The sequence below is a fragment of the Carassius auratus genome, chromosome 39 (assembly GCF_003368295.1).
Source record: "Carassius auratus strain Wakin chromosome 39, ASM336829v1, whole genome shotgun sequence".
Taxonomy (NCBI): domain Eukaryota; kingdom Metazoa; phylum Chordata; class Actinopteri; order Cypriniformes; family Cyprinidae; genus Carassius; species Carassius auratus.
Window position 1 is genome coordinate 7,410,556 of NC_039281.1, and position 12,661 is coordinate 7,423,216.

Genomic DNA, 12,661 nt, shown 5'->3' on the forward strand with positions numbered 1-12,661 from the left:
CTTCACATTCTTGGCTCGCAGAGAGACAGAAACCAAAGCCGACCGGTTATTGTTGGAATGTGTAGCATTGAAAAGCGATAGTGTTGGCCCTTGAGTGGCGCTTGGAAAACAAACAATTACCAATGAGCGACGGAGGATAGCGTATCTCCAAAACTGGAAAGACAAGGGCTAACAGCCGGTAAAAGAGGAAGCCAGGCTGGCAGCACAGGAAATACTGTGTTTATGCAGAAGGTGTTTTAGTTAAATTAGGGGGTAGTTATACAGCAGACTCTTCAGGATAGCAGTTACAGCACATGAAATATGGGCAGCACAGTAATTGTTTCTAATATAGTACCAAAGATATACTTTTGTATGTTACCTACCTTAAAAGGTGTATTTTAGTACATGGTAGGTACTAATATGCACCATTTAGAGGTAGCAAATTTTCCCTATGAGAGTAAAGACCCAGCAAGGGCTCTGTTTTACCTTTGTTTCATATGTTAAAGGGGTGGTGAAATGCTATTTCATGCATACTGAGTTTTTTACACTGTTAAAAGAGTTGGATTCCCATGCTAAACATGGACAAAGTTTCGAAAAATTAAGTTGTACGTTTGAAGGAGTATTTCTGTTCCAAAAATACTCCTTCCAGTTTGTCACAAGTTTCTGAAAGTTTTTTTCGAGTATGGCTCTGTGTGACGTTAGATGGAGCGGAATTTCCTTATATGGGTCGTAAGGCACTTCTGCCGGAAGAGCGCGCGCTCCCGTATAGCAGAGCACTGAGAGCACAACAGACTTCACTGATCAGAGCGAGAGCGTCGCGAAATGTCACAAAAAAAGTGTGTTTTTGGTTGCCAGGGCAAGACAACCCTGCACAGATTACCAAAAGAGAAACAGCATTAAGGGACCAGTGGATGGAGTTTATTTTTACAGAGCATCAACGGAGTTGTGCAAGTGTTTGTGTTTGTTCCCTGCATTTCGAAGATGCTTGTTTTACAAACAAGGCCCAGTTTGATGCAGGATTTGTGTATCGTTTATTTCTTAAGGATGATGCAATCCCAACGAAAAAGGGTCACGATCGTGAGTTGGAACCGCAGGCGGTGAGTAAAACTGCTTCAAATATCTCTGTGTTGTTAACTTAGCTATCGGCGCGTAAGCACATCAAGTAAACAACATGCGATGTTGACATCAAACTGCACTTTCCACATGTACAGCTTAAAAAAAAAAAAAAAAAAAAAAAAGACGACAAAGTGGAACTTAGTCATTTTCCAAAACCGCTAAGCAAATATATACAGTTTCAGTACATACCAAATAGAGACGCTGTTGCTGATGCTGCTCTTGTTCAATTTCAGCCTCTGGATCTGATTCTGGATCATAAATATACACTGAATCTGACTGTTAGCCATGGTTTGTTTTGGTTGGTTTTGTCCTCACGGTAATGTCACAGCTTCCAAACGCTCTCAACGCAAAAGCTTACTCGCGCTCGTGATTCTTTAGCTCCGCCCACACATCACGCCTCCAGACGCTCGTGTTTTTCCGGGAAAAATCGGTACAGACTATCTTTCTCTTATGAATATAATAAAACTAAAGACTTTTTGGAGTTATGAAGGATGCAGTACTACTCTATAGGTACTCAAGATTAACAGGATATTGAGTGAAAACGAGCATTTCACCCCCCCCCCCCCTTTAATCAAACTGCTGTTTGTGGTTATTTTTGACTAGAATATACCAATAGGTTAAAAACCAGGCTTTGGAGAAAAGAAAAAAAAACAATGAAACCATGCACTATTCTCCATAAATTTGGTTTTATCCATATTTTAGTGCACATTTATATTTAAGTTTAGTTGTTATTATTTATGTCTTATTTTTATTAATCTCTTTGATTTTATTTTTTTTTGTGTGTAATATGGTAATATATAGTGTATACACATTCACACACATATACACTTTTCTTTTGGGGGGGGGGGCATATATACCTTTTGTATATGGGCACAATAGAGTCATATTTGAAACCTAAATAGAAGAGATTGAATAGCCAGATAAAACCATGGCTAAAGGTGAATTGGATTTGATTGTTTTACATGGAGGTGAGCGAGGTGGCATCGGGTCGTGGTAGACATGTTTGCTGTCACATGGTGGCCAGCTATGAAAAGGCCGGCCGGCATGTGGCAGCGTGTCTGATTTGATTAGGAAGTCAGATAAACAAGAGTTTCCAAACTAATCTCAGGAAGCAGTTTACACACAGTGGCTGGCGTCTGAGGCAGCTCACTGTCTCCATTATGGAAACGCTATTGACAAAACCCATTTCTGTTACCCATTCCCCCAATGTGCATTTCTGTCCTGCTGTGAATCAAATGAGAGTTCCTCCAACGGCGCACGGCCATCTCGGGTTGGTTCTTTTATGAAATGCCTGTGTCTTATAATGGCTCGTGGCGTCTCACATGGGCAGCCCGTACTAAAGACACCACTGTGTAGGTGGGCAGCAATCTGCTCACCCCTGCTGGTTTCTTGTTTTTAGTGGCCAGATAGTGAACAGAGCGCTGGGACTTTGTTTATCGGCAAATTGGTGGGAAAATGACAGGGAAGGCTTTATACTCATCCTCCACTGCCAGGGCAAATGAAGCACAGACAGTTGAGCAACAGAATGTAAATACTGTATAAAACTACAGCTCCCTGTGAACTGCAGCATCTACATGCTCATCCGTCTCTTTAGTTGATTTCATGTCAGTTTGGTCATTTCGCATGTGGATATTTCTGTTTATAAAGTTTTTCTTTGTTTGTTCAATGTTAACACATTTTGCTAGGGATGCATAATATGCCACTACAATATTGGTTATTGACATACAGCATATTTTATTTTTATCATTTTTCTTTTTTTACTTATTCATTGGTGTTGATCATTATTGGCTATTTAATCATTCATGCTTATTTCCTCCGTTGACCTTTGCCATCCTCTTCTCACTTTAAGTCAGTATTTACAAAGACTAATAATTTTAATAACACTGTTAAATGCAATAGAGTATACAGTATTGTGCAATAGAGTATATAGTATTAACTATGACTTTTGCCTCAGTAAAGTCCTAATTTGGTGCTTAATAATAGTTGTAATAAAAGTGTAGGACTAAGGATCTAAAATATGGTCATGCAGAATGAGGCATTACTATGTGCTTTATAAGTTCTTATAAACAGCCAATATGCTATAAATATGCATGCTAATGAGCATCTAGATATAATTTGGAATTGGTCCCTAAACTAAAGTGTTACTTTAGTTAATTATAGGTTATTGACCGTAACATGAAACCTATTGAGAGAGAATTTTTATACTAGTTTTTTTTTTGTGTGTTTGTGTGTGTGTGTGTGTCTGCAGCAGCCAGTGCTTCATATCCAGCTTTTTCCCAGCTTCTGTGGTTAAGAAAACAGTCCCAGAGTCTCTCCCTGCAGATACCAATTGCCACTGTCTGGCTGAACCTCCAGTGTGTTAATGTGGTCACGTCTAAGCTTGTGGGTAAAGGTGGAGGCTTCCAAGACACCAAGCCTGTATGGCCCTCCAACATCTCTCCATCAGAGATTAATTTATTGATTGGCTTGTTCAATGGTGGAGAGAAGCCTGGGAGCTCCATCTTGTGGTCAGGGATGCATCTGCATCTTTTGTTTTCTCTCTCTTTCTCTCTCTCTCTCTCTCTCTCTCTATCTCATTAGACCTCCTCCATTTTTAATTGTTCTTACACACATTTTCGTGTTACCATAAATGAGCCAGAGAGAAATATTAGACAGATACATACGTTCAGAGATACTCAGAGATCATGACATATGTAATTCTGATGTGCTCGTATAAAACCAATCCTTTGAGAAAAAAGAAAACTGGAAATGAATTTCTTCTGTAACATTTAGCATGTAGCATGTTAATTAAGCACTAATTAAGTCATGGTCTGTCTCTTTTCTCCCGCTTTGGTGATTATTCAATGTTTATCCGTATCTGCTGGGTGGCCATTGTTGAAAGCCGCACCGTATTTTTTAACATGTTAAAAGAAACACGTGCTGATTGGGGCCCCGTGGGGCCCGGCCTCATGTACTAACCTCCAAGTTGTTCTCTCTACCTCCCTTCCTCTCTATGGATGCAATTACACTTTTCTCAGGTTGGGTTACATGTTAATTAGTGTGCTATGTTGACCTTCTCAAACTCGTATGTTGAGTAATTACAGAGCATGAAAACCTATTTTGACAGTGGCTCTCCGCTTTATTCCCTCAAATATCTGTGTCCAGATTTCTGTGAAACATGGAGGTTTTTGCATGGCGCCCACGGTCTCATGCTTGCCCTCGTAACCTCTCAGAAATATTCCACCCTTTTCCACTTTCACGTTTCCCATTATTAGATTTAGAATAAATTCTCCTGGGCCTAATAGACTTAACAGCCCCCATTTATACCACATAATCATTCAGTCCAGTGTAGTGCAGCTACAGTTGGCAGGGCATATGATTTTGATGTCGTGTTACTGCGTATGCGTATCCTGTGCATTTCTCGAATTGAATACTGCTGAATGTCATCCCTCTGTATACACGGACTCAGCCCTCAGTATGTCACAGGTGTGTGGTCACGGCTGTAGGAATTACGCCGCAACGAGCTCCTGTGTTCATCATATTTGCAGAAAATGTGGAGGATGGCAGGTTGAGCTTGGCCAGATATGGCCGACTAAACCAGTTTGCCTCCAATTCAGTTAGCTGGACATTAGCCCTTTACCCACTCTAACTGGATTACTCTCATTTTAAAGAGTTTAGGCTTATTAGCTTGCCGAAAGACAGCAGCCAGCCCTGCTATCTGTTCAGCTTCCTACCAAACGCATTCTCCAAACCTGACAAGCAAATCTGATTCCTTTGTTTTGAGTTTGCATGAGCGGGGTTTGGGCTTTGGGTTAGGGTTTGGATTTTTGTTTGTTGTGCTGTGTGGTTCAGGACAAATATGGACAAATGAATGGATGGATGGATGAAAACATGGAGATGGGTGAATACCAAGATGAACAGAATAGAGAAATAGACAAATAGTTGGCAGGATGAATGGATGAATGGATAGAGAGATGGATGAACAGGTAGATAGATAGATGGATGAACAGATAGATGAAGAGATAGATGTATAGTTGGATGGATGGATGGATGGATGGATGAAAACATGGAGATGGGTGAATACCAAGATGAACAGAATAGAGAAATCGACAAATAGTTGGCAGGATGAATGGATGAATGGATAGAGAGATGGATGAACAGGTAGATAGATAGATGGATGAACAGATAGACGAAGAGATAGACGTATAGTTGGATGGGTGGATGGATGGATAAAGAGGTAGACAGGTAGATACATGGATGGATAAATGAATGGAAACATGGAGATGGATGAATACTTAGATGAAGAGAATAGACAGATAAACAGAATTAAAAAAAGACAGATAGTTAGCAGGATGGATGGATGATGCATAGAGAAATACAGTAGATGGAGAAATAGACAAGTGAATAAATAGATGGATGGATGATGAATTAAAGGATAAACAAATGGATCGATAGATGGCAAGATGGATGGATGAAAATGTAGACAGTGGTGTATTGCTGTTTGGTAATTAGACTGTCTCTCTTCATCCTTCCACCCCCAGAGTGACTTACATTTCTCCACTAAAGGTGCTGCTTGAGTGTGAAGTGTGTGGTTCTGTGCTCTCCTGTGTTCATGAAGACACAAACACACAAAGCCTTGCTCTCGATGCCCCTTACCACCACCTCCAAACCACCTGCACCGCTGGCTCTGAAGTTAATTGGACAGCATGGCTCCTGGTCTCTGTGGCAACTGTGACCTGCCACAAGATAGATGGAAACTTCTGCCACCAAGCCCCCAGAATCTCACCCACCCCAAGCCAATCTCCTAATCTCCTAGTTTTATTTATGAGTGCCAGGAGGCCCCTCGCCGTGGACCGAGCACGACTCAGCTGTTGCCTCCAACCCACTCACTTTAAAAGCTCTTAAATCCTATTGTCTGATTAGCAGCCTCATCCTTTCTCCAACATCACCCCTTGTTTCAGACGGCTTTGCTCTCAAGTCTGTGAGGACTGGGAAAAGGGCATTGCGGTGTCATTCTCCGTCCAAAAACGGTCCCGTCTTGAAATCACACATGCACTCTTCTCATCTCTTATAACTGATGTTTTACTGCGACTATAAATGATCCTAAAAGCTTGTTGTACGTCTCAATCCCATTTCAGAGACTGTGCAGAAGAAAGAAAATTATACCAAATGGCACAAGAAGAATAAAAGTGAATTAACTAATAACAAATCACCCTCTGCGCCCAGCCTCTCTCCTTTTTTCTTCACTAACTCATCTAAATTAGTTCGACATCTTTTGGGCCGGGGGCCAAAAAGGCTTTTAGAGCCATAAAGTGTATGGATCAGGATAAATCACATTAAGCTATCTAATTTAATTAAAGCATTGACAAAACATAATAGATACTAACGCAGGGTGGTGGGGGGCTTCTCTATTTGTAATATCTATGCACAGACTCTTTCTTGGAGGAAGCAGAGGAATGTAGAAGCCTTAGCAGAAAGCTTTAGACACCCAAGGGAGCGTTTGAGCTCATTTACTTTGATTTAGAAGCTGCCTTCACCTCCCTTCATAGTGACTTTGACTCTCACCTCCTCTCTTGCCATCAAAAAAAAAAAAAGCAAGTAAGGTCGGCGTAATGAAGCGAGCGCTGAACCGGTTTAGCCTGTGTCAGCTCTTGGGATGATCAATAGTGGAATATTTTTATTAGTTAATTAAATCAAGGAGTCTTTGGACTACATGTAAGACACTAGCAAGGGCAGTTAAATGACTGCAGAGAAATACCAAGCTGATGCTGACAGACGCTGATCAGTGAACAAGGACCTGTACGTCCTTCTGTCTTTCCCTTTCGTTTCATTTCCATACACACTTACTTCCAACAAGTCTGACTTATTGCTGTCACAAAAGAGATTAAAAATATGGTGATGGGTTTCAGATCAGTCAGTCTTACTCTGTGTTTAATCATCTTGTTGGACACGTGTTGGTAGAGCTGAACATTTAGTTTAGTAAAAAAAAAAAAAAAAATTAATAATAGTTTAGTTATTTACCTTAACATTGCAGCTGCTATTTATTCCATCTAATGCAATATACATTAAAATAATTATTATGATGATCCCATATTATTTTAATTATGTTTTTATTGCATTGCTTACTTATTGCATTGCTTACTAATTATTTTATTCATCAAGGATGCATGAGATTGAATTTTAAAAAGTTAAATTGATGACATTTATAAGATTTCTGTTTCAAATAAATGAACTTTCTATGCATCAAAGAATCCTGAAAATAACAAAAATATCAAGCGGCACAATAATTTTCAACATTGATAATAAGAGCAGCAAATCAGCGGATTAACAACTATATTTATATCTTAAATCTACATCAATGATATTTTGATGGTTTTTAAGTAAAGATGAAGGGTGAGCTTAGTAATTCATGATATCATATTGTAGATTTCTAAGACAGAATTTTTAACATTTATTTTTAATTTTTTTGCATTAAGAAAACCACTGTCAAAATAACAATATTAATAATAATAATAATAATAATAATAATAATAATAATAATTAAAAAAGCAGGAGCAGACCTATGATCAGCATATTTTGTGGTTTGCTAACAGTAAAAAGCTTTAATCATAATTATTATTTTTCAGATGCATTATGATGTCCTGTTTCAGAGAAGAATGCATTATTTGATTTAACTGGCAGACGTGTATTAACCTTTAAAATAGTTTGCCGTTATCATCCTAAAAGCAGTACTGCAGGTGAAACCTCCATCAGTACAGTTACGCTTCACATTTGAAGCCAGAGTGTGATTTGTTGCTGGTTCCCTGCCACCAGCCAGAACATAATATTTACATCCACTTTTCTCCATTTAAGAGATAGATTTCAGTGGAGAAACCACAATCATAACTTTTAATAACCAAAGGGAAGCAGGGGATCTACAGGCTGGTGATTCACACAGAATGAGACGGGAGAGAGATAGAGCGAGCGGCCTGGGTCCAATGAAAAAGCTCCTATACTCAGTGTAATTAAGAGCTACTGTCATCCTTAAGGCCAATTACACTATACAGTCTTTCAGGGCCAGAAATCCATAGTGTTTTAATCTGCCTCCATTTTTAAAAGTGGCCATAAAGCAGAGCGGAGACTCCAGCCATCAGCGAGAGAGAGATAGAGAGGGCCGCCCATCACGACCATAACTGGGGCTGTAAAAGAGTGAAATACGAGGCTGCAACGGGGTCGCTATTTATTATGCACATTTCTATATATCTTTATCGAATAAGTGTTACATGAATTGCTGTTCCGGTGGGAAAAAGCGGAGGAAGGGGGAAGAGTGCATGCTTTACAGTAGATGCAGCTCGTCATGTGAAACCGCCGCTTGAATGGATACGGACTTGAAGATGTCTCGGGTTTCATAAAACAAAATGCTTATGGAGCGCCCCAGGGGGTCGGCTGCTTTCTTCTTGTTCTTGCTGTGTCTTTAATAAAAGAAATCAAAAATGTGCATCTCATAACCAATGCGAACGGCATCCGACCCGGCCGGCTTGCTGTCTTAACCTCCCGATTCCACATGACACCCAGTTGAAAAACAAATATTCCTCTAGACACTGAATCCTCAAGCCAAAGGGTATGTTGTAATACCCTCTTTTTGTTTATAGGGCTGGTTTTACTTCAGAACAGTCGCCTGCCATGCTTAACAGCCATTTGGCCCCTAACACACACATTTAAACTGGTCATCCCCGAAGCAGTCGGGTCAGATGTGATATGAAAACAATGCCCCAGATATCAGATCTTACTAAATTAATCTGGCGAGAGTATGTGGAGGGATCTAATAGCCTTTCACCTGGTCATGTGTGTATGCTTAGACATGTTCGACCCATCTGTGTGTGATCCGCCAGCGAGTACGGGTCGATCTGTCGGCGCTGGCAGGACTTAACAGAAGCGTACTGGAACCCACTGACAGGCATCAGGGCCTCTGCGAGAATTTCGGACTCTAGATTCAATTTGGCATGCAGATAACAGCCCTGCCAGAGCAAAGCAGAGACAGTGCTTGATAGATACTGAGAGAGGCATGGGCATGGCGGGAGACGTATCGACGGTCCAGTCACCCAGCTGGGCTGCGGTTTGTGCTCGATGAGCTAGATGGAAGGAGACAGATGTCTGTTTTGACTTTGGTTTTAAATATAAGAAAGAAAGAAAGAAAGAAAGAAGGAAAGAAAAGCCCATGTGCTCCGGATCCATGCATCACGAGAGCCATTGAAATTAGACTTGTGTGATATACTGTATTAACAAGCAGTCCAATCCAGACGGGATTTGTTTTCTCATAGGGCTGAGTTAGCCCAAACATAGTAAGTAGTTTACTCTGTAATTTACACAGAGGCTTTATTAGGGGGGAAAATTGCCATGTTTGATTTTAGAAGAGATTAACAACACAAAGTACTGTGAAACACAAAATTACTTGACGTCCTCAGAGAAAACCAGTCCTCATGTGTGAGAGTGTACACTTACATTTGTGCACAAAATCTGTGTGCAAATTCTTTCATGCAGAATTCACAAATTATTTTATTATTATTTTTTACTTATTTATGTACTTTTTATTTTTATTTTTTTGTTTTTTTTTGCATGCAATCCTGTTCAAATGTTGGGGGTTAATAAGATTTTGTTGTTGTTGTTGAATGTCACTAAATATTTGTATTTCAAATGATTGATGTCCTTGTGAACTTTCTATTCATCAGAGAAAAAAAATGTATCAAGCAGCACAAAAAGCAGTTTTCAACATTGATAATATTAAGAAATAGGAAATGGTTCCTTTAAATTAGCATATTATAATGATTTCTGAAGGGTTTTCATATAACTGTTTTGATTGTATTTATGAACAAACATATAGTCTTAGTAAGCATATCTGAGTTACTGTAAAGCGATGTTCAAGTTTCTGCTACTTCCTACAACAATAAGTCTTTTGCTTTGTGATTTAAATAGAGTGAGAAAACAACAAAAGTGAAGCAAATAACCTTCTTGTAAACACGCAGCAATCCATTTTTCAGTGGAGAGATAAGAGTGACATTCATAAAGTGCGATAAGAAAGAGAATTGAGCGACATCCCTTCAATGCTTTTTACTGTTTTCAAGGTAGCGGTGTATTGATATTCTGCTCTAGAAACTTACTTACGCTATTTGGAAAATTAATGCACAGACTCTGCTTAAGATTTATTCTAAAGCACTAACCCCTAAGAAGAAAACGTCTGCAATTAATTCAGTCAAAACCACTTTGAAAAAAATTTACTATGCATTTGTTAAAGATTAAAGTCTGAGAATCTCCCATTGACAAAATATTGAGATTTTGAAATGTGACCGGTGTATGTATTGAATTATTAGTGGTCTTCTATTCCTTGCATATGTTTAACCATTTAACGTGTGCATTTGACTGAAAACAAGATTTGTTGAGTGGCATAACAACAGCGTTAATGAAGTATGTAGCGTTCCGCTTTGTCTGACCTTTGTGTATGTATGAGTGTGTGTGTGTGTGTGTGTGTGAGAGAGAGAGAGGATAGATCCTCCTTGCATCTCGGCTCTTGTATCCTTGCGTGTTGCTGAGCGTTTATCTGTAATATGTTTTGGCGTTGCCAGGTTGTCTGGACATGGGAGCCGTAATGGAATCAAAGGGAGATTTATGGCATGCATCCTGACAGTCAGAGAGAACAGGGCCAAAGCCAAATGAAATTAATGAAATTTGCAAGCAGATTGCTAGAGGAGGGGGACCGATGCAGCTCTGTTTTTTAACAAACACTATTTGGTGTATGTCTGCTTTGAATTTGTATGTTTATCCTAAAGCATTTGTTCCAGCATCTGTTAAGACGCCCAATTTGACACAAATGATAGCAGTGTAAATAAGGATTGAGCTCAGTTTATTTTTGCTGTAAAATTCAGTTTATTCTTCAAATGACAAAACAAAATTAATTTACACAGCATATGTGCTTATTAAGTATATATGTTTAAATACCCATTTTTCAAAAAGAGACAAACTTTTCTAAAAATAATTTTTAAATACACATAATATATATATATATAAATACATACATTGCTATATTCTCCTGCCAGTATAATTCTCATATCTCATAAACTTCTATTGTTTCTTAATAGTTTCATGTAATTCTTCATTAGAAATCATCTCATTTAACTCAAAGCCTCCAGGTCAATTTTTTTTTCTTCCTCTGACATGGAGTTTGCTGAGACAGATTGTGTTTCATAAGTGCCGTTATTCGGCTGGGACAATTTGCCTTTTTGTAGAAATAATGAAAAAGGTTCGACTGAGTAAACAAAGCAATAAAACATTTATTAGCAGTGGAAGTGCTGTAAAGTACTATGCTGCGCTCGCGGCTCGCCAAGGATGCACGAGGCCGGTGCTTCCCCATTCATGAAGAATTAAAAAGCCAAAGCAAAGAGAAGTCGACTCTGTGCTCCTCACCATCTCTGCACTTTATCTGTTTCACATTTAGATCATCAAAGGCGACGGGGAGGTAGTGCTGATATACATTCGCTCATCCCCAGCGTGATGCTGGTATAAACAGCGCTCATATTTTCCCACTCTGTGGCATACGAACATGGGATGTTATGAGATTTTACTCTGCAAATGTTTGCCCTCCTCTGTGCATGCACTGCATAGTTCGACTTGAAGGATACACAAAGGAACATGATGTTCACATCAAGCCAGCCAAGAGTGCTGTAAAGAGAAGAAAAAAGAAATTCAGTATTGTGGAACATGTCAAAAACCATCAGGAACATTTCGATGAAATAGCCTCTTATAGCAAAGCATAACATAGTTATTAAGATTTCTGCCATAATAAAACTTGATTGGTTTGATGAAAAAAAAAAGCCACACATATCCAGTTCTGGCGGGGCGCTGAAGGAGGGGTGAGCTCAATAACTGTTTTTTTGCTGGCAGTCCTGTACTTGATACATCATTATGTCCCAAGTATGAGTTCTGGCAGAATTCCTCGCCGCGTTTGGATCCACATCTGATTGTTTATCAGTGAAATTGGTTGTAGCAAGGTCAGGTGGGTGAACCCACGTGGTGGTCTGTTCGTGTTATGTGTAGCAGGCATGACTCCAAAGCAGACGCTTTGATTAGCTGGGCTGATATTCCACATCTCATTTGTTTCCTTCTTGGCCAGTAATTGGATTTCAAATTATGTTTTGCCAGCATGAGTCTACAAACAAACAAGCTTAATAAAGTTAAGCACAACCATTTTGACATGTCAAAAACCATTTGGCTCATAAGCAAGCATTAAAAATGGCATGCATTAATTTTGATGTAGAGTCACTTTTGTCCATTTTTTTTCTGGGGTTACTCAAAGTGCATATGATTGCTTAATTTTCTGCAGGATTGTGGGACGTACAGCTATGAGACCTTCCATTACAAAACTTAAGAAATGTTTTTCATTAGACGCACACACAGACCGAGTGATAAAAGGCCAGACAAATAAAAGAGGATGTGACATTTATGGTCAGTAGAACAGTTTGGTCTCAGACTTCAAAGCTGAGGCGCATCGTCCATCTTCCTCAAAACGCTTTCGACCGAAATGTGAAGTGGCTTCAAACAAATCCTAATATCTCTC

At 39.4% G+C, this 12,661-nt stretch overlaps 1 protein-coding gene across 1 annotated transcript in view; it reads left to right on the top strand.

Annotated features, from left to right (window-relative positions):
• Positions 1-12,661, top strand: part of LOC113057829 (slit homolog 3 protein-like) — a 154,535-nt gene that overhangs the window by 73,121 nt on the left and 68,753 nt on the right. The window lies entirely within an intron of this gene.